General features: G+C 36.9%; 1 long non-coding RNA gene across 1 annotated transcript in view; it reads right to left on the bottom strand.

Annotated features, from left to right (window-relative positions):
• Nucleotides 1–249: 249 nt before the first annotated feature.
• Nucleotides 250–18,755, bottom strand: part of LOC307193148 — a 180,833-nt gene continuing 162,327 nt past the window's right edge. The window contains exons 3-4 of the long non-coding RNA XR_013830234.1: nt 3,601–3,618; nt 250–1,812 (exon numbers count right to left, since the gene is read on the bottom strand). This is a non-coding gene — a long non-coding RNA (uncharacterized lncRNA). The remainder of the gene's footprint in view (nt 1,813–3,600; nt 3,619–18,755) is intronic.

Genomic DNA, 18,755 nt, shown 5'->3' with positions numbered 1-18,755 from the left:
ACCCAAATGTAAGGCCAGACACTATCAAACTCTTAGAGGAAAACATAGGCAGAACACTCAATGACATAAATCACAGCAAGATCCTTTTTGACCCACCTCCTAGAGAAATGAAAATAAAAACAAAAATAAACAAATGGGACCTAATGAAACTTAAAAGCTTTTGCACAGCAAAGGAAACCATAAACAAGATGAGAAGACAACCCTCAGAATGGGAGAAAATATTTGCAAATGAAGCAACTGACAAAGGATTAATCTCCAAAATTTACAAGCAGCTCATGCAGCTCAATACCTAAAAATATACACTCTTGAAGTAATTTCTGTACTTTTTGTGAGCTACTCTATTAGGAATAGACTGGAGTTCAAATCATATAGGTAGAATATATCATTAATCATTGCCTCCATTTATTTTATAAGGTTTTCCTGGTTTTCTTTGAATGGCCAAATAGCATACCCACTGTATCTGGTTAGGAGGAGTAGAAAATTTTAAAAACTCAATCTATTTATTATGATAATAAGAAGCACATTCTATACACCAGGCTATATTCTATTTACTTCATATAAATTAACTTTAATTTTTAAAACAACCCCGTGTGGTAGGTACTATTAATATGCCTATTTTACAGAGAAAGGAACTGAGGTACAGGATGGTTGATTTGCTCAAAACACAGAACTCATCAGCATCTGAGCCAGGATATGAACTCAGGCACACTGATTCCATATCCCATGGTCTTTCTGGCTGTGCTCTGTTGCATTTAATTAACAGATGAGAGTCATGTGCAAAAGTAAATACACATAGGACCAAATAAAGCAGGAGGTAAACTGAGGTTTAAGGAGTTCAGCAGAAAGGCAAATGAAGTGTTTAATTTTGACTGAGGTATCAGAAGTTGATTTTGAGAAGGGAGGGCCACTTGGAAAGTACTCATTTTCAAGGAGGGCTCTGACACTCCACCACTTCAAAGGCAGCTCATGGCTCTGTGGATCACGTTTCTTTTCACTGTATGCTTCTCCCCACCCCGTACAATCAGCAATTTCCATTTCCTTCTATTTTTGCCATCTTGTCACAGTATCACAGACCCTCCCGTACTCTTCCCCACTCCTACAGAGTATAATTACATCAGTAAGTAGTAAGCACTATTTAGCAGTTTGTGTCAGAATGTGTATTCCTTTAGCTTTATAAAGAAATGCTATTCACCTAGCATTTCTGAGGTCAGTACATTGTCAACAGGTTGGAAGGCAAGCCTAATACACAGACCCTTTCATAGAATCATACAGCAACCCTGACTCTCCTTCCCAAAGAAACACTTCAAGCCTTACTACTCATGGCTTTGCGAACAAACATCAGCATCGCTTGAGCATTGCTTAAATCCTAAAAATTTTGAGGTGAGATCTTTTATTGTAGCTTTGTTGAGTAATAAGTAATGATATTCAACACATACATGCACATACACACGCACGTGCGGGCCCACGTGCATTTGCTAATTCATTTCTTTTAGCTAGAATCTAAATAGGCTTACTTTTCTTTTAATAAATCTTCCAAAGGTTACTACCCTTTTGCCCTTCTCTGCCTGCAATTACATGAAAAAGAAAAAGCACAAAATCCTCTAAAGCCGATCTTTTAAGCTGAACAAACAGGAAATTCGATTCATATTTTATTTAATCAGTATAAATCAGGAGAATATTTTTAGAGGAGGGGTGAAGAGACTATGTTTTGAGCCGATTAAATCTCTTCCTCCTTCCTCCCCTTCACTTCCCAAACCTCTTACCTGTAATCAGTGCACAGGTCGAATCTCAGGTCCAGCATTAAGTAATTCACTAAATTAAAACAAAAACAGAAACAAAACTCTGAGCTGCAAAACTCTTGAGTCATTAAAAGAAAACACAGAAAATATGTTGGGACTTCTAGGTAACTCTTCATCAGTGATGTGATAACTGATTTGCAGTATCTTTTGAAGTGTTGAAGACATTCTCTATATCGCTGATGTATTAAATACCACCGTGGTTGAAACTATTGCAAGAGGAGAATCTGAGGGCCCTTCACTCTTCTCCCTCCACTGACTCTCAGAAAAGGAAAACTTACTTAAAAATTAAAAATATAATCATCTCTCCTTTAGAGGCAATGAAATATTTAGTAAAAATGCTCTAAGGATTTCCATCAAACGAGCACCTTGACTCCCACTTGCTGTTAGTCTGTGGTTAAGCAGATAAGCTCCCGAGCCTGAGTTTTTCTCATCCATAACATGGAGTGATGATTGATGTCCTACGGAAAGCATTTATCATCAGAGTGCCTGCCTGTTGAGTTCCTGATATCTAGACTAACAGTCTAGCAACAGGAGTATAAAGAGGTAGATGAAAATAATCATCAAATAAGTTTATTATGCGAATTAGATGAGCTGACATATAAAATTAGTAGACTAATGCCTGGCTAATAATAATTGTTCAATGTAAATTACATCGCTACCTATCCTGTCATTGTTCCCCAATTAGAAAATAAGGTGCTATTAACTCAAAGATGAACAAGTGGAATTTTCTTTCTAATTCCCCTCATAGCCCCAAACCTTCCTCACTTCCTTGCCAGAAGTTACAGCAAAGGCCTTATTAGGCAGTGAGTTTCCTAGAGGAAAGGCTATTTCCTGATCACCCTTGTATTCCTTCTGCTTGCAAGAGCATTTAGGAGGTCTTTAACCTCTTTTTGTTGTTATGTTTGGTGAATGTTTATTTGAGATGAGGGCTGGGTTCCTGGAGATAGGAGAGAAAGGAGGAAATAAGAACTGTCAAAATTGACATAGCTTTGAGGGACTGGCATTAAAAATCAAACTTTATCTATTTTGCATTTTTTCCAATATGCAACTGACTGAGGAGAGAGCGTGGGAGAGTGTTCGTGTGTGCATATGGATAGAGGGGTGTGCATGGCATTTAAAAAAATTTTTAGCCCAATGCAGATTTGTGGACCACTATACATTGTTTTCTCTGCATCTGGGAATACAATTAGTCTATAAACTGCAAACCAAGCTACAAGTCCTCCTTGAAATTTCTTTTGTCTTTTTTATGTGTTTAGTTAGCTTTTTTTGAAGATGCATAGTATTCAGACTTTCTCCAGGCTCAGTAACAACAGAGGCCAATATCTGGCCTGTGCCCCTGCTCCTCGGAGGTTTCCAGAGAGCAAGCAGGATCCAGGGCTGATGGAATCAATTTTAATATCATGACCAAATCAAGTAAAGAAAATAATTCAGGCTCCCCTGGCTTGCATGGTTGCACTTCAGGCCAAGACAAGACCAATCAGAGATGACCTGAATCCCAAGATCGGAGGAAGAATAGAATCAAATAACAAACAGAATCATGGCATTTAGTGCAGTGATAAGTGGTTCTATTGGAGCGCATTGATCTACCCTGAGGTACCTTTTCTCAAAAGGTAGCTAGTTATAAATCTGTCTGACAAAGCTCCTTAACAACTTCAAATTCCAATCGCTGGACAGTAGTTTTGCGCAAGCGGGCAGTGAGTGACAGTTCAGAGCATAGGTGCTACATTAATATTGGTACCAAGGCTGTTGCCCCAGAATCATACCCCTGCCCCTCCCTCGAATAGAAACCAATTACACTTACCTAAGTTTCGGGAGGAATCTGCAAAGAGAAAAAAAAACAAGAACTGGTTAGAACCAGTAGACCTTGAGCCTCATTATACGCTCACTGTAATACACTAGCTAAATGACACACCCAACAGCACCAGACAGTTGACAGCTGCCATGACAACTGGAAAAGCCCATACAAGGACGGAAAAGGAGAGTTGCATCAGTTCTGGGTCCAAACCACACCTCTGTTCTCTGTTCTCAAGAAAGTCATGAATGTTCCTCCCACTCTTTCTAATTCCCTCCCTTTTATCTTAACCCTCCTATATATTTGGTGTCTCCACCCCAAACTGGGTTGAGAAGTTGATTTGCAAACTAGGTTCCCGCTTTCCATTCTTTGGCCACTGAATAAAGCTTGTGCTGCTCCAGTCTCAGCATCGGTTTTGTTATTGGCTCCATGAATCTGATCAGAAAAAGAACTTCCCTAGCCCAGATATGGGGCCTTGGCCCAGGCTAGGACCCTGGCCTGGGTCCAGTAGACCTATTCAGTAACAGTGTATAATAGTAATGTGCAGTAATATTTATATATTTTACAAGCACTCATAAGAGAGGCTCATCTAGCTTCTCTTCTGGCTTTATTAGAAAACAGGATAGGAAAAAGAAAGAGGTAAGATAAATAAAGAGGAAGCTAAGCAGCCAGTCTCAAAAAAATAATTGGAATAATTTTTCTTCTTGCTATCATCTATTTCTAAACCCCGTCCCTAGAGTCTGTTCACAAGAGGAAACATTCCTATTAGCTGTTTCTCTCGAGGGCATCAAAAATGAGAAAGGCATTACAATGTTTATGTTGTTGTTTGTGTTCATACAGAAGCGATTTGGTAATAATTGACTCTGGGCAATAATAATTTTTAAATTTTCTCTTTATTCACCTTGTGTATCTGAGTGTGTAAAAAGAAAGTTTAGCAACCAGAGTCAATCATGAATACTGTTGACTGTTCCATTTTCTGATGTGTGCAAAGGGAAACCAATGCATATAAATTCTGATTTCCTTGCTTCACGTGACCTTTATTTCAAGTAGAAACTGGAATTTATGTGAGTACATGCCCACAAATGGACTTGTAAACAGAAGCTAAATTTATTTTTATATTTTCACAACTAAGCAGCTTAATTCCTAGATGACTGATTTTTTTGCAGTTTTACTCCATATAAGTAAAATATTTTAAGATGAATGGGCCAAAATACAATAATCCAGTAGGATTCCTTTTTCTTTTGTCTCATGATTTAATCTTGAATGCTCACCCATTATTGCTGTCCTTAGCCAAAGGAAAAAAAAGATTTATTGCAGCAATCCCATGAATATGCCAATATTTCTATCCTCTCTGCAGAAATGGTCTCTTAATATCTGGAAATGTATTTTCTCTTCTTTATTTTTTCTTTCATATTTGTTAGTGAGCATTCATAGATCACATGAGCTTACAAATAATTTATATATAAACTTAAACATAATAACTTCCGTTCTATACAGTATGAAAATAGAGAACGAAGTTTCTGAGTTACAAATCTGTTGTATAACGTTGTAAGTATAGCAACCATTAAAAGAATGAGTTTTATGTTGACTGTGGACGTTTTGGTGCAAAGTTCATTGTCCAAAATTATGTGTGGCCATTTTTAATATTTAGATTTTATAAATATATTATTTACGATCACTACCTAATGTACTAATGTTGTATACCCTTAGCTTGATGCTTCCTGAAAAAAAAAAAAATCACACCTGTATGTGGACAACCCATTTACTTCTTCAAACAGATACTTTTAGTGGTTTTAATAATATGAAATTCTAGCTAAATGCTAAAGGCGTAATCCAATGTCTGGTATAGTTACGTTGTTTTAAAATGCAAGTAATAAATAATCAAAATAAATTTTATATTTATGATAACTAACATAAATCATATGCAAGGTAGCAAAGAATAAAGAATAAAATAATTTTGACATGCAGAGGTAGTTACTATTAGCAAATAGGTGCATCTTTTCTTTCTCCCTCTCTCTGTGTAAATATGTATGCACACATGCATAAACCTGTATATATATCTAGAGGGTGGCACGTCCTTAAGAGGAAGAAAGAGGAGCTAGATCTGTGATAATCTACCTTCAAAGCCAAAGAGATCATCTGGCATCATGTCTCTAAAGGACCCAGTGGACTCTTCTGTATTGCCTATGAAAAGCTGTTTAAGGTCTGTTTTTCTTCATTTGTTCACCTTGCCTGCACACATTTTGCTTAATTCCTTGAAATACAGAACTTAAAACTTTAATTCATTAAAACATGCATATTGATCTACTATTTTCTATGCATTATACTAGGTTCTGGGGGTTACACTGTTGAATAAAATGGTCAAAGCTCCAGTCTCCTAAGGATTACATCTAGCCGGAAAGAGAGATGATGAACAAACCACTAGTACAAGTACAATATTACAAAAGATAAATGCAGAGTGCTGTAGTAGTGGGACCAAATCTAGTCTGGGATGTTACAGAAGACTTTCTTGAGAATATAAAATTTAGCCTAAAAACTGAAGAATTGAGTAGGTGTTAATTACAATCACCATATCTTTTATTATCTACACTGGACACTTTTGAAAATTAAAGATGACATCTTTAATAATTATGCCAAGAAGTAATAAATGTTAATTGCAACAGTACAGAGTCAAAATAGGAAATAATTTCTATTTTTGGAAAACAGAAACGCATTTGGAAAACTTTTTTTAAACTTAAGGTTATGAGTTCTAAAAGACAGTGAAAATGAGACTTTAGTAAAACACATGCACACAAACTTCTATACATAAATATTCACTAGTGTTTTGTACCAATCATACTTTGAATTTTAGAATTCATTTTATTAGTATGGATTAACGTGGATAAGTAGACTTTACTGAAATTCTTGAGCTGTGTTTTTTCCCCCTTTTCAGATGACCTTTACATACTTTTCATATCGCCACATTTAACCAGTCAGTCTGACTCCAGACTCTAAATGTTTAACCTCCACTCTGAAGGTGTGAAAAATCAATGAATTTCAATATACCACTATCCTAAAAATTAGCGAGAAAAGAAAATCAAAATAAACACCAAAAAACATAGAAAGAAGAAAAAATAATGTTCAGATCCGAAAATAACAAATAAAAAATGCATTAGGCCAACCAAGTAGCAAAAAATCAAGTAGGCCAACTAAGCGAAAGAAATAATAAAATAAACAGTTCTGGATAATTATCAAGAAAAAACAGAAATATCCCTACAGATATCATAGCTATTAAAACAACACTAAGTGGGTATTTTGAACACTTTCTGCCAATAAATTTGAAAATTACATGAAATGGACAAATTAAATGAATACGTAATTTACCAACTCTGGCTCAGTAATAAGCAGGAAACATGGGATTTTTTAAAACCACTAGAAGAATCAAATCAATTGTGAAAAAAATTTCCACAAACAAAACTCCAATCTCAGTCAACTGCATCAGTAAGTTCTATCACACATTTAAGAAAAGAAAAAAAAATCCAAACAAGTGAATTATACCAGAAAATAAGCAAATTCATTCCAATAATGAATAAATGTACACAAGATATAATACATTGGCACATCTGATTTTATCTCAGGAGTAAAAAGTTATTTTAACAATAAAGATCAATTATCATAATCTACTATATTTACCAAAAGGAGAAAAAGGAGAAAAATCAAATGGCCACATCAAAAGATGCAGAAAAACCTTTGGTAAGATCAAGCACATATCCAGAATATTGATTTTTAACACACCAGAAACTTTCTTAACCAATAACTGATATCTCTAAGTAAAAACAATAGCAAAGATCCAAGTTAATGGTGAAATATATAAGACATCCCTTTTGAGAATTAAAATAGCTCTGTTGGAGCTAGTTAATATGGTTAAGAAAGAAATATAAGGTATTAGAAAGGAAGAAACAAACTGTCATTACTTGCAGATGCATAGATGATATGATTATACACAGGGAAAAATCCAAAGTAATAAACAGATGAATTATGAGAAACTGGAAGAGAATTTATAAAGTTTCTTACTATAAAGTCAACATATGAAAATCTGTTTTTCTATATATCAGCAACAGTAAGTAAGAAAATGAAACGTAAAATGAAAAGGAAACAAAATAGAATTTTAGACATTCCAGAAACATCCAAGGTGTCTTAAGAACCACGCTGGTCTGGATGATGTTTTCTTAGACTGCAGGAGGGAGGAGGGGCAGCATTTTTGCAATTATCCAGAACTTTTGTTTCACCACTTTCCTTTACACAATCACGTGTGTCTTCTGTCATCCTGGACAGTGAGCAGCCTTTCTGAGATGCTGAAAATCATTATTAAAGGAATGGCTAAGTTATTGCTTTTTATTTTATTTATTAAACTGACGATGAACAGACAAGAGAAAGCAGACCTGAAGCATTTCCCAGGTATGTGAGTGCCGACTGTTTCCTAACCACACCAGAAAATGCGTCACAGTGAATGATCTTACAGTGACAATGGGAGAAGATTATGTGCTGACGGGCCTTTTGGACTCATTTTCTCTGAGTCAGTACAAGTCCATAGCTAAAGCAGAACACACAAGGGCTTGTTTTCTTGTTTGTTTGTCTTTAATTATGAAACCAATGAGCAGAGGCTGTACCTTTACTCCAGAATGTACTCTATTATAATATTATGTTTTAATAATGTTTCACATAGTTGAAGCAAAAAGAGGGTATAAAAATAAAATACAAAGAATATAACAGTTTCACTAAAATGAGCTCTAGTGCCTTAGAAAAAAAAAAGAAATATAAATTAACCCGATTTGGTGACTCTCATTATTTCATTTCATTAACATATATAAAAATAACTTTTTATACTAGCTTTCTTACTGCATAAAAATATGCATAAATTAGTTAATAGTAGATCTGTATGAAAGCTCAAGGGCATTTCTTTAATCATTATATATTAGTATGTTGTGATTGGACACATTCAATTTAATTCAAAAAGTATCTAATAAAGAACATCTATTTTCCACACTGCTTAGGGACTCTAAGGAAGACAACTATGAGTAAATATCCTGTCAAAGAGATGGAACATAAATTAATCAATGAACAAATAGTCCTTTGGTGCCCTTGTTAGACAAAGCACTGAACCAGACAAATTCGTACTAAAAATTAAATGTGCGTGTGTGTGTGCATGTACGTGTGTGTATACTATATATGTGTGCCATAATATAAATATTATGACCTTGAGGTAAAATTCATATCTAATATGGAAAAAAAGGAAAATGGGAAAACTGACTTAAGAAACTAGTAAAGAACATTAATGAACAATCTAGCACTAAATTTTACAGAGTATATTATGTACCTTTGGTTTTAGAAAAAGATGAGTGTAAGCTGAGAAATTATAATATCAGTGCTGAAGGATATATAGAATTTACACAGGTGAAGGAAAGATGGCAGAAATATCCCAGCAACTGAAAAAACAGGATCAAAGGCACAGAAATGAGAAGCATGGCATTTGGAGGAAACAGTAAGGAGAAACCTGGAATTCAAAAGAAATAACTTCTGAAGAGAAACCACAGCGGGTTGTGGAAAGCATCAAAGACCTGGCAACAGAGATTGAAGGGTTGGCTTCCTCCTGACTCTGCCCCCTGCTGGTTTTCTGGTTTGGGTCCAGGCATGTAATTTAATTGAGCTTGAGTTCACCTACTATCCCCTGAGGACAAGATAAACCCTGCCTATACCCTGTGTCTGTAGGAAGTAAATGAGACAATCTGTATGGAAGTGTGTTTTAACCCGTAAAGTTCTAAATTGAAGGGTTATTATTCAGGGTAAAAATTAATATTCCTTCTCCCATTTGGTACGAGCCACTACATGTGGAACATGTTACTGCAGACACAGGGAGGTTTGCTGTTGCTGTTGTGGTTTCTTTTTGTTTTGCTTTGTCTTGTTTTTTGGTTTTGGGGGGATTTATTTGGCCGCCCCACGCAGACTGTGGGATCTTAGTTCCCCGACCAGGGATCATCCCACGACCTCGGCAGTGAAAGCACAGCGTCCTAACCACTGGACTGCCAGAGAATTTCCTGTTGTTGCTGTTTTAATCAGCTCCATCTGATAGGTTGTTACAAAGGTGGGGCTGGTTACATCAACTGAAGGCAGGTTTTCTCCCTACGCAGAAGAACACACTCAGATGCCTTCACACAGAATAGACAGGTGAATCTTGCGGCAGGGGCTATTTGATTAGTTTTTTGCTTCATTTGCTGGTTTCTTATTTTATTTTATTCTGTATTATTTGTTTGTCTGGACACAATGGAGATGTCCAGGAAACTGCAGGATTGATTTGGTGGAAAGAATCCTGTAATCCTGTCTGTATGAATGGAATTGCACCCCTCCCCACAAATGCATATGCTGAAGCCCTAATCCCCAGTACCTCAGAAGGTGACAGTATTTGGAAATAGGGTCTTGCAGTTCTGGTTAGTAAAGATGAGGTCATACTGAAATAGAGGGGGGCCAAATCCAATGTAACTGGGAGAATGCCAGGGACCATAAAGGCAGGCAGCAGGATGATACATCCACAAGGCAAGGAATGCTGGTAATCCACCAGAAGCTGGGAGAGAGACCTGGGACAGATTCTCCCTAGAAGTCCTCAAAAGGAACTAATCCTATGACATCATGAACTTGCTCATACTTCTAGCCTCCACTATTAGGAAACAATAAATTTCTGTTGTTTAAATCACCCAGTTTGTTATACTTTGTTATGGCTGCCCTGGGAAACTACTACAATGAAATCGGATCCAGATGCAAATACTGGCCTTATACTGCACCTACTATGTTACTTTAACCAAGGCACGCAATATCTCTTAGTCTGTTTCCTTAAACCAATGCCTACCCATCCTACCTCACAGCTTTGCATGGACCAAGTATATAATATGCAAATAGAGTCTGTAAATGATTAAGTGTTATAAAAAGTGTGTACGGGGGCTTCCCTGGTGGCGCAGTAGTTGGGAGTCCGCCGGCCGATGCAGGGGACATGGGTTCGTGCCCCAGTCCGGGAAGATCCCACATGCCGTGGAGCGGCTGGGCCCGTGAGCCATGGCCGCTGAGCCTGCGCGTCCGGAGCCTGTGCTCCACAACGGGAGAGGCCACAACGGTGAGAGGCCCACATACCACAAAAATAAATAAATAAATTAAATTAAATAAAAAATGAAAAGTGTATACGGGTATTCATATGAGTAAGAATTGAAAGTGCTTATCAATTAATTTCCATTCATTTACAATGGTCTGTTACAACTACTGAAGGTGTGTATTATATATAAGTGTGGCTCAGCACAATTCAACTTTTAAGTATGCTAGACACATTTAGGCACAGATTCATAGGGATTCTGTCAATAGGGATTCTCATGATATAGCTATAGATAATTTAACCCTAATGGATCCTATTTTTCCAGATGGTGATGTGGAACACATTGAGACAGGCTGGGACCTGGGACCCTCTGCTGCAGTGCCTGCACCTGGACAAATGTCTCCTCAAGCAACAAAATACAAAGAAACTATAAGGGACTAAAAATAATGGTGTACGTGTGCAGTTGGGGCAAATTACGGACAATAAGATACGAAAAGACCAAAACCCAACGGCCACTTCTGAAGAGCTGAGAGCAAAAGCAGGGTGTCAGGAACAAAAGCAGGGTACTGAGCATGCACCCTGCACTCAACAGCAGCAAAGGGGTGGGCAAAACACCTAAGCCACCGCTCCGGCCCAGCTCCTGGACCTGCCCCTACCCTCACCCCATATAAGCAACCAGCTTGCCCCACCTCCGTTGGGGACTGACCAAGGGAAACTCTTACTTGTTTTTGCTCCCCTCTGCTGCAGCAGGGGCCCAGATAAAGCCTTGCCTGAATTTCTTGTCTGACCTCTTATCAATTTCTGTTGAATAAGGAAGACAAAGAACCCTGTCGGTAACAACATTACCACAGCCACTGCGATTGGTTGCTGGAACTGAAGATATTTTTGCAGCTCTACTATATAATGGACAATTTTATGTACATTTAAAATTTACACAGGTGAAGGGAAGAGGACAGAAATATCCAGGAAACTGAAAAAAACAGGATCAAAAGCATTTGTAGGGGAATGTATACATATATTCCCCTCCAAATATATACATATATGTATAAAATCATGGTCAATGAATTTTTTAAATATATACAGTTTCCTCACAGTATTTACCCAATCAGAGAAATCTTAGATTCTTGCTACAATCAATAGATTTCAGACCTTTAATGAGTCTTCCCTTTTAACATTCCTACTGCAACAAGATTCTTCCTGTGTTTTCATGTAATCAATTAGTTTGTTCTTTTTGTCTTTAATTCCATACTGTAGCTGTTCTAATTGCAACTCCAGTTATGCAAAAATATCTCATTTCAGAATGTCTAAAGCTATCATTATCCTGATAACAAACATTCTCCAGATAACCTCCACCAGCACTCCTCAGTTACAAGGCCTCCTATCCTTGTCATAACTCACAGCTATTCCAGCAGGATGTTAGCTAAGTTCATTAACTTGCATATCAGACAAAGGGAAGGCAGCATCCTGTGACTCTTCTTTTTATTCCTGACATTTTTTTTTCTTTTTATGCCAGCACAAGGATCACGCTACAACACTACATGTTTTTTCAGCCAATATTCAGTTTTTTTCTGTAGAACATCACAGTGTTATGACACTATTTCTTCTTGTGTGGATCAGGACAGGATGTAACACAAACGTCTTTTGTAGTCAGCGTTTTCTATTCCTTAGAACCACCGAAATGCTTGTCACATGTGAAGGTCCAGCAGAGACCTCACACTACAGAGTACACATAACGTACTATTAAAGAGTTACATATTAACTAAAAACTAAATAATAAGGCATTAAAAGTATAGCATCAAAATTACAACAAATAAACCAATGATAGATGCTCATGAGTTGAATCATTGCCCCTAAAGGTCCAAACATGTTTGGTTTGCGTACGCTTTTGTAGCAGAGCTGGCAGCTGGGAATTGCTATGCCTCTTTAAAATGGATAAAAATTCTGGAAACATTGGTTAGCTAATAATTCTCCTAATAAATACAAGTCCCTCTATGATCCGCTTCAGGATTTGCCAACTCATTGCCATGTTTATTGTGTGTTCATCTAGATAATCTCCTTTCCCCTCACCCTTTAAATGTCGTAGTGTAAGGATCCTCAAGGTGTGGTCTGGAGTTCCTGACCACAGAGGACCCAGAGAGGCAAAACTTTGTTCATAACAATATTAAAACATGATTTACCTTTTTCAATCTCATTTTCCCATGAATGTATAGTGGATTTTCTAGAGGTGACCTAGTAGGTAACATTGTAACTGAATACTGAAGCAGATATGAGGATCCAGCCATCTTCTTTTAGGCACAATAATAAGATTTGCAATAGTATAAAATAATGATATTCTTCTTACTGTTTGTTTGTTTTGGAAAATAAGGTCATTTTAAAAAATTAAAACAGATTAATTATATGAACAAAAATGGGTTTTAAGTTAAATTAATATATTTTAAGTTCTCTGTTTTAATTTCTAATATGGTAACTATCAGTAAACATAACTCAAACAAACTAACATTAATTGGGTTTCCTAGTAATATTTAATAGAGTAAAGGATACTGAGATGGAAATGTTTGAGAGCAGCTGTCAGGGAATATACCAGAGATTTTAATTTATTTTTTTTACTGTGTTCCCAGAGACTCATAAGCTGAGGAACAGTTAGCCTAGAAGAATAAAATCTGCCCCCCACCGATTCCCATCCCAGCATTGGGAGAAGAGGGTTGGACACTGAATGTATCTCTGAGAGGGTATCAAGAGACCTGCACCTTCACACCTGTTCCACTCAAGTGAGATTCAATGGGAGTCAAGGTAAATTTGGGAGGCGGTGAACTCCACCAAGAGGGTTTTGTTTTCTTGGCTTTACTTGATAATATACTCCTATTAGCCATCCCTTTATTTTTACTGTCAATGCCACCACAGTATTTTTGTGTTGGACTAATGCAATATTCTACTATATGATCGTCTGAGTTAAAATCTCTTTCCTCTAATTCACACCACCAAAACACTTACCCAAAATTGAACTTTGTCCAGAATGTCCTCAGTCAGATATGTTAGCAAGTTCCCCCACTGCCTGGAGCTTAAAGTCTAAACATTTCGGAACCTTAGAATCACAGCCTTTTAAAACCATAGAGAACATAGATATCATTAGATCAAAGGTCCACATGTTCTAAAATAAGAAACTGATGTCCATAAGTGATGTGACTTTACCACGGTCATATGAACAACAGCAACATAATCAAAATCAGAATTATAGTTGAGTCTGTATCTGACATTTGCGGTACCACAAAATATCATGGTTTATATTTCCAAATATGTATATCTACTTCCCATCATAATATCTCTACTTCAGATGCACTCGTCTCATTATCTTCAAAACATACTGTGTAAATTACCATCACTGTGAGAAAGACAAATGGAGCTGGAGGAATCAGGCTCCCTGACTTCAGACTATACTACAAAGCTAAGGTAATCAAGAAGCATGGTACTGGCACAAAAACAGAAATATACATCAATAGAACAGGATAGAAAGCCCAGAGATAAACCCACACACATATGGTCACCTTATCTTTGATAAAGGAGGCAGGAATGTACAGTGTTGAGAAAGGACAGCCTCATCAATAAGTGGTGCTGGGAAAACTGGACAGGTACATGTAAAAGTATGAGATTAGATCACTCCCTAACATCATACACAAAAATAAGCTCAAAATGCATTAAAGACCTAAATGTAAGGCCAGACACTATCAAACTCTTAGAGGAAAACATAGGCAGAACATTCTATGACATAAATCACAGCAAGATCCTTTTTGAACCACCTCCTAGAGAAATGGAAATAAAAACAAAAATAAACAAATGGGACCTAATGAAACTTCAAAGCTTTTGCACAGCAAAGGAAACCATAAACAAGATGAAAAGACAACCCTCAGAATGGGAGAAAATATTTGCAAATGAAGCAACTGACAAAGGACTAATCTCCAAAATTTATAAGCAGCTCATGCAGCTCAATAACAAAAAAACAAACAACCCAATTCAAAAATGGACAGAAGATCTAAATAGACATTTCTCCAAAGAAGATATACAGACTGCCAACAAACACATGAAAGAATGCTCAACATCACTAATCATTAGAGAAATGCAAATCAAAACTACAATGAGATATCATCTCACACCAGTCAGAATGGCCATCATCAAAAAATCTAGAAACAATAAATGCTGGAGAGGCTGTGGAGAAAAGGGAACACTCTTGCACTGCCGGTGGGAATGTGAACTGGTACAGCCACTATGGAGAACAGTATGGAGGTTCCTTAAAAAACTACAGTTAGAACTACCATATGTGGGCTTCCCTGGTGGTGCAGTGGTTGAGAGTCCGCCTGCTGATTCAGGGGACACAGGTTCATGCCCCGGTCTGGGAAGATCCGACATGCCGCAGAGCGGCTAGGCCCATGAGCCATGGCCGCTGAGCCTGCGTGTCGGGAGCCTGTGCTCCACAACGGGAGAGGCCACAACAGTGAGTGGCCTGCGTACAGCAAAAGAAAAAAAAAAAAAAAGAACTACCATATGACCCAGCAATCCCACTACTGGGCATATACCCTGAGAAAAACCATAATTCAAAAAGAGTCATGTACCAAAATGTTTATTGCAGCTCTATTTACAATAGCCAGGAGATGGAAACAACCTAAGTGTCCATCATCGGATGAATGGATAAAGAAGATGTGGCACATATATACAATAGAATATTACTCAGCCATAAAAAGAAACAAAATTGAGCTATTTGTAACGAGGTGGATAGACCTAGAGTCTGTCATACAGAGTGAAGTAAGTCAGAAAGAGAAAGACAAATACTGTATGCTAACACATATATATGGAATTTAAGAAAAAAAAATGTCATGAAGAACCTAGGGGTAAGACAGGAATAAAGACACAGACCTACTAGAGAATGGACTTGAGGATATGGGGAGGGGGAAGGGTAAGCTGTGACAAAGCGAGAGTGGCATGGACATATATACACTACCAAACGTAAAATAGATAGCTAGTGGGAAGCAGCTGCATAGCACAGGGAGATCAGCTCGGTGCTTTGTGACCACCTAGAGGGGTGGGATAGGGAGGGTGGGAGGGAGGGAGACGCAACAGGGAAGAGATATGGGAACATATGTATATGTATAACTGATTCACTTTGTTATAAAGCAGAAACTAACACACCATTGTAAAGCAATTATACTCCAATAAAGATGTAAAAAAAAAAAAAGACCCAATGCAGCCAAAAATTAAATAAGTAATAAAAACATTAATTATTAAAAAAATTTATTTTCAATATACAAACAATAAATGCTGGAGAGCGTGTGGAGAAAAGGGAACCCTACTACACTGTTGGTGGAAATGTAAATCGGTACAGCCACTACGGAGAACATTATGCAGGTTTCTGAAAAAAATAAAAATAGAGCTACCATATGATCCAGCAATCCCACTCCTGGGCATATACCCAGAGAAAAACATGGTTGGAATGGACACATGCACCCCAATGTTCATTGCAGCACTGTTTACAACAGCCAAGACATGGAAACAACCTAAATGTCCATTGACAGATGAATAAAGGAGATGAGGTACACATATACAATGGAATAATATTCAGCCATTAAATAGAACGAAATAATGCCATTTGCAGCAACATGGATGGACCTGGAGATTATCGTACTAAGTGAAGTAAGTCAGACACAGAAAGACAAACATATGATATCGCTTACACGTGGAATCTAAAGGAAAAAATGATACAAATGAACTTACTTACAAAACAGAAACAGACTCACAGTCTTAGAGAATGAACTTTTGGTTACGGGGGCGGGGGGGAAGCCAGGGGAGGGATAGATTGGGAGTTTGGGATTGACATGTACACACTACTATATTTAAAACAGATAACCAACAAGGACCTACTATATAGCAGAGGGAACCCTGCTCAATATTCTGTAATAAATGGGAAAAGTATTTGGAAAAGAATAGATACATGTATATGTATAACTGAATCACTTTGCTGTACACCTGAAAATAACACAACATTGTTAATCAATGCTCCAGTATAAAATAAAAATGAAAAAAAGCAAACTTTTGTTCCTATAACATATTGCCATGAATATTTTGTGTATCACTTTTTCATGTATCATTTATGTTTGCATCTTAAAATGTTTGTTTCATGTTGACCACATGCAGGGTATTTAAATATATCAGTTGATTATTATAGAGGCTCCTCTTTGCAACACAGAGACCAAATAATATATTGATTACATCTTTTCATTTGTAAGAATGTAATAACTGGCCTATGGCATTTAGTAAGTCTACAATTAACTTCCTCAAAGATCTCTAAAGCATTTTTCAGTTTCATTGATCCTCATGTTATTTCCCTGCTTACCTCGACAAACAAAATCAATTCAACTGCAATGATAATCAGATCATATATAAAGCCATCTACTTAAGCAAACTGGAAGAATTTTTAGTTTGCCTGATCTGATTTTTGGAAGATTGTGCCAATATGAAGTCAGATGGAGGACTTGAGAGTCCAGAGGGAATGGCACATATGTTTATTTTCAAAAGAGAGCAATTGAGAGATCCAGAAAAAAAGATGAGTAGCTAATTCAAGTTTAATGTATTACCTAACCGTGAGCTATTAGAGAAGAATCTTAATCCCTCTGCCTGTTTGTCCCCAGTCTTTCCACTTGTATACTCCACCGATGATGGCAATGGTCCACACTAGTGCTACAGAGCACCCTGACTGGCCCTGCCTGGTACTCTTTATACAATTCTGTACAAAGATGAGAAATAAGCTTTGGAAAGTATAAAAGTCCAATCAAGGAAAAGACAAGACAGGGATGATTCATCACAATCCCTGCCTTATTCTTACCAGCTTTCTCATATATTTCTTGCTTATTTCAACATACATGAAATTCTTCCTAATTACAAAGATGATAAAATCATTTGACTCATTGAGACTATAAAAAAGAAATACACTTTTTACTATCCTCAAAAGTTAAATTTTCTAAATATTTTATTGCAATAAATAATGATGTTTTCCTCATAGAGAAAAAGAAATACACTTTTTATACTCTCCTCAAAAGAAATACACTTTTTACTCTCCTCAAAAGTTAAATTTTCTAAATATTTTATTGCAATAAATAATGATGTTTGCCTCATAGAGAAAAAGTTTACTATGAAAATAAAGTTGTCATTTCTCTGCAGAGCTGGCATGTTGCAGAACAATTATTGACCTAGGGGCTAGAAAATTCTAAATTTAGATCCTACATCTCCAGCTTGCAAGATGCATTACCTGTGGCATTTTATTTTTTTATTCCCATCAAGTTACCCATCTCTTTATCTAAAATAATGCCTATTTCGTAAAAAGTTGCTGGAGAAAATATGTTAGATGATAAAGTGAAGCAGTTCTCACAAAGGAATAGTTTTATAAATATTTATTACCATCCCTTTACTCATCAATGCCCATTACCCAGATCTCATACTACACATAACCTTTATTAATATTTTTCAATCAAATGTTATATCTGAAAACATCATAGGAGAGTACATTCAACGTCTGGGCAGGGTACTAATATCTTGCAGGGAAACTTTCAATCACAATTCATTAAAAGAGTCCAACCTATTTCTGTCAACTTTGAGGGATGAGCCCTCTGCCCCTCTTTTGCTTATGTAAGATCAATGGAACCTTTAATGTGTGTTTAATATCTTCAGGCTCCTCCAAGAGTTATTCTCTGAGAAAATCAGTAGAAGCCATTCATCAAGGCACATAGATGTGTGCTTCCAGAATAAAAAGGAGAGTTCAGAAGGCTGATTCTGACACTAATCAATTCTTTCCTCAGATAATGTGGAAATCTCTGACACGTTTTTAATATTGTCATAGGTCAGTGTTATCCGTTATGGTTGAGAAGTTTATCCTACTGATAATGAGGATTCTCCATAATTTTCAGGAACAATTGGGGTCTAAACATTCATGTTTTTTACACAGAGTCCATTTGCTGTTATCTGAGTCTTTAATTAAGATACTTCCTTTACTCTTGGAACAAAGGTATTT

The sequence above is a fragment of the Stenella coeruleoalba genome (genome assembly GCF_951394435.1).
Source record: "Stenella coeruleoalba genome assembly, chromosome: 10".
Taxonomy (NCBI): domain Eukaryota; kingdom Metazoa; phylum Chordata; class Mammalia; order Artiodactyla; family Delphinidae; genus Stenella; species Stenella coeruleoalba.
Note: the sequence above shows the minus strand (reverse complement) of the source record. Positions and strands in the feature narration are given on the sequence as shown.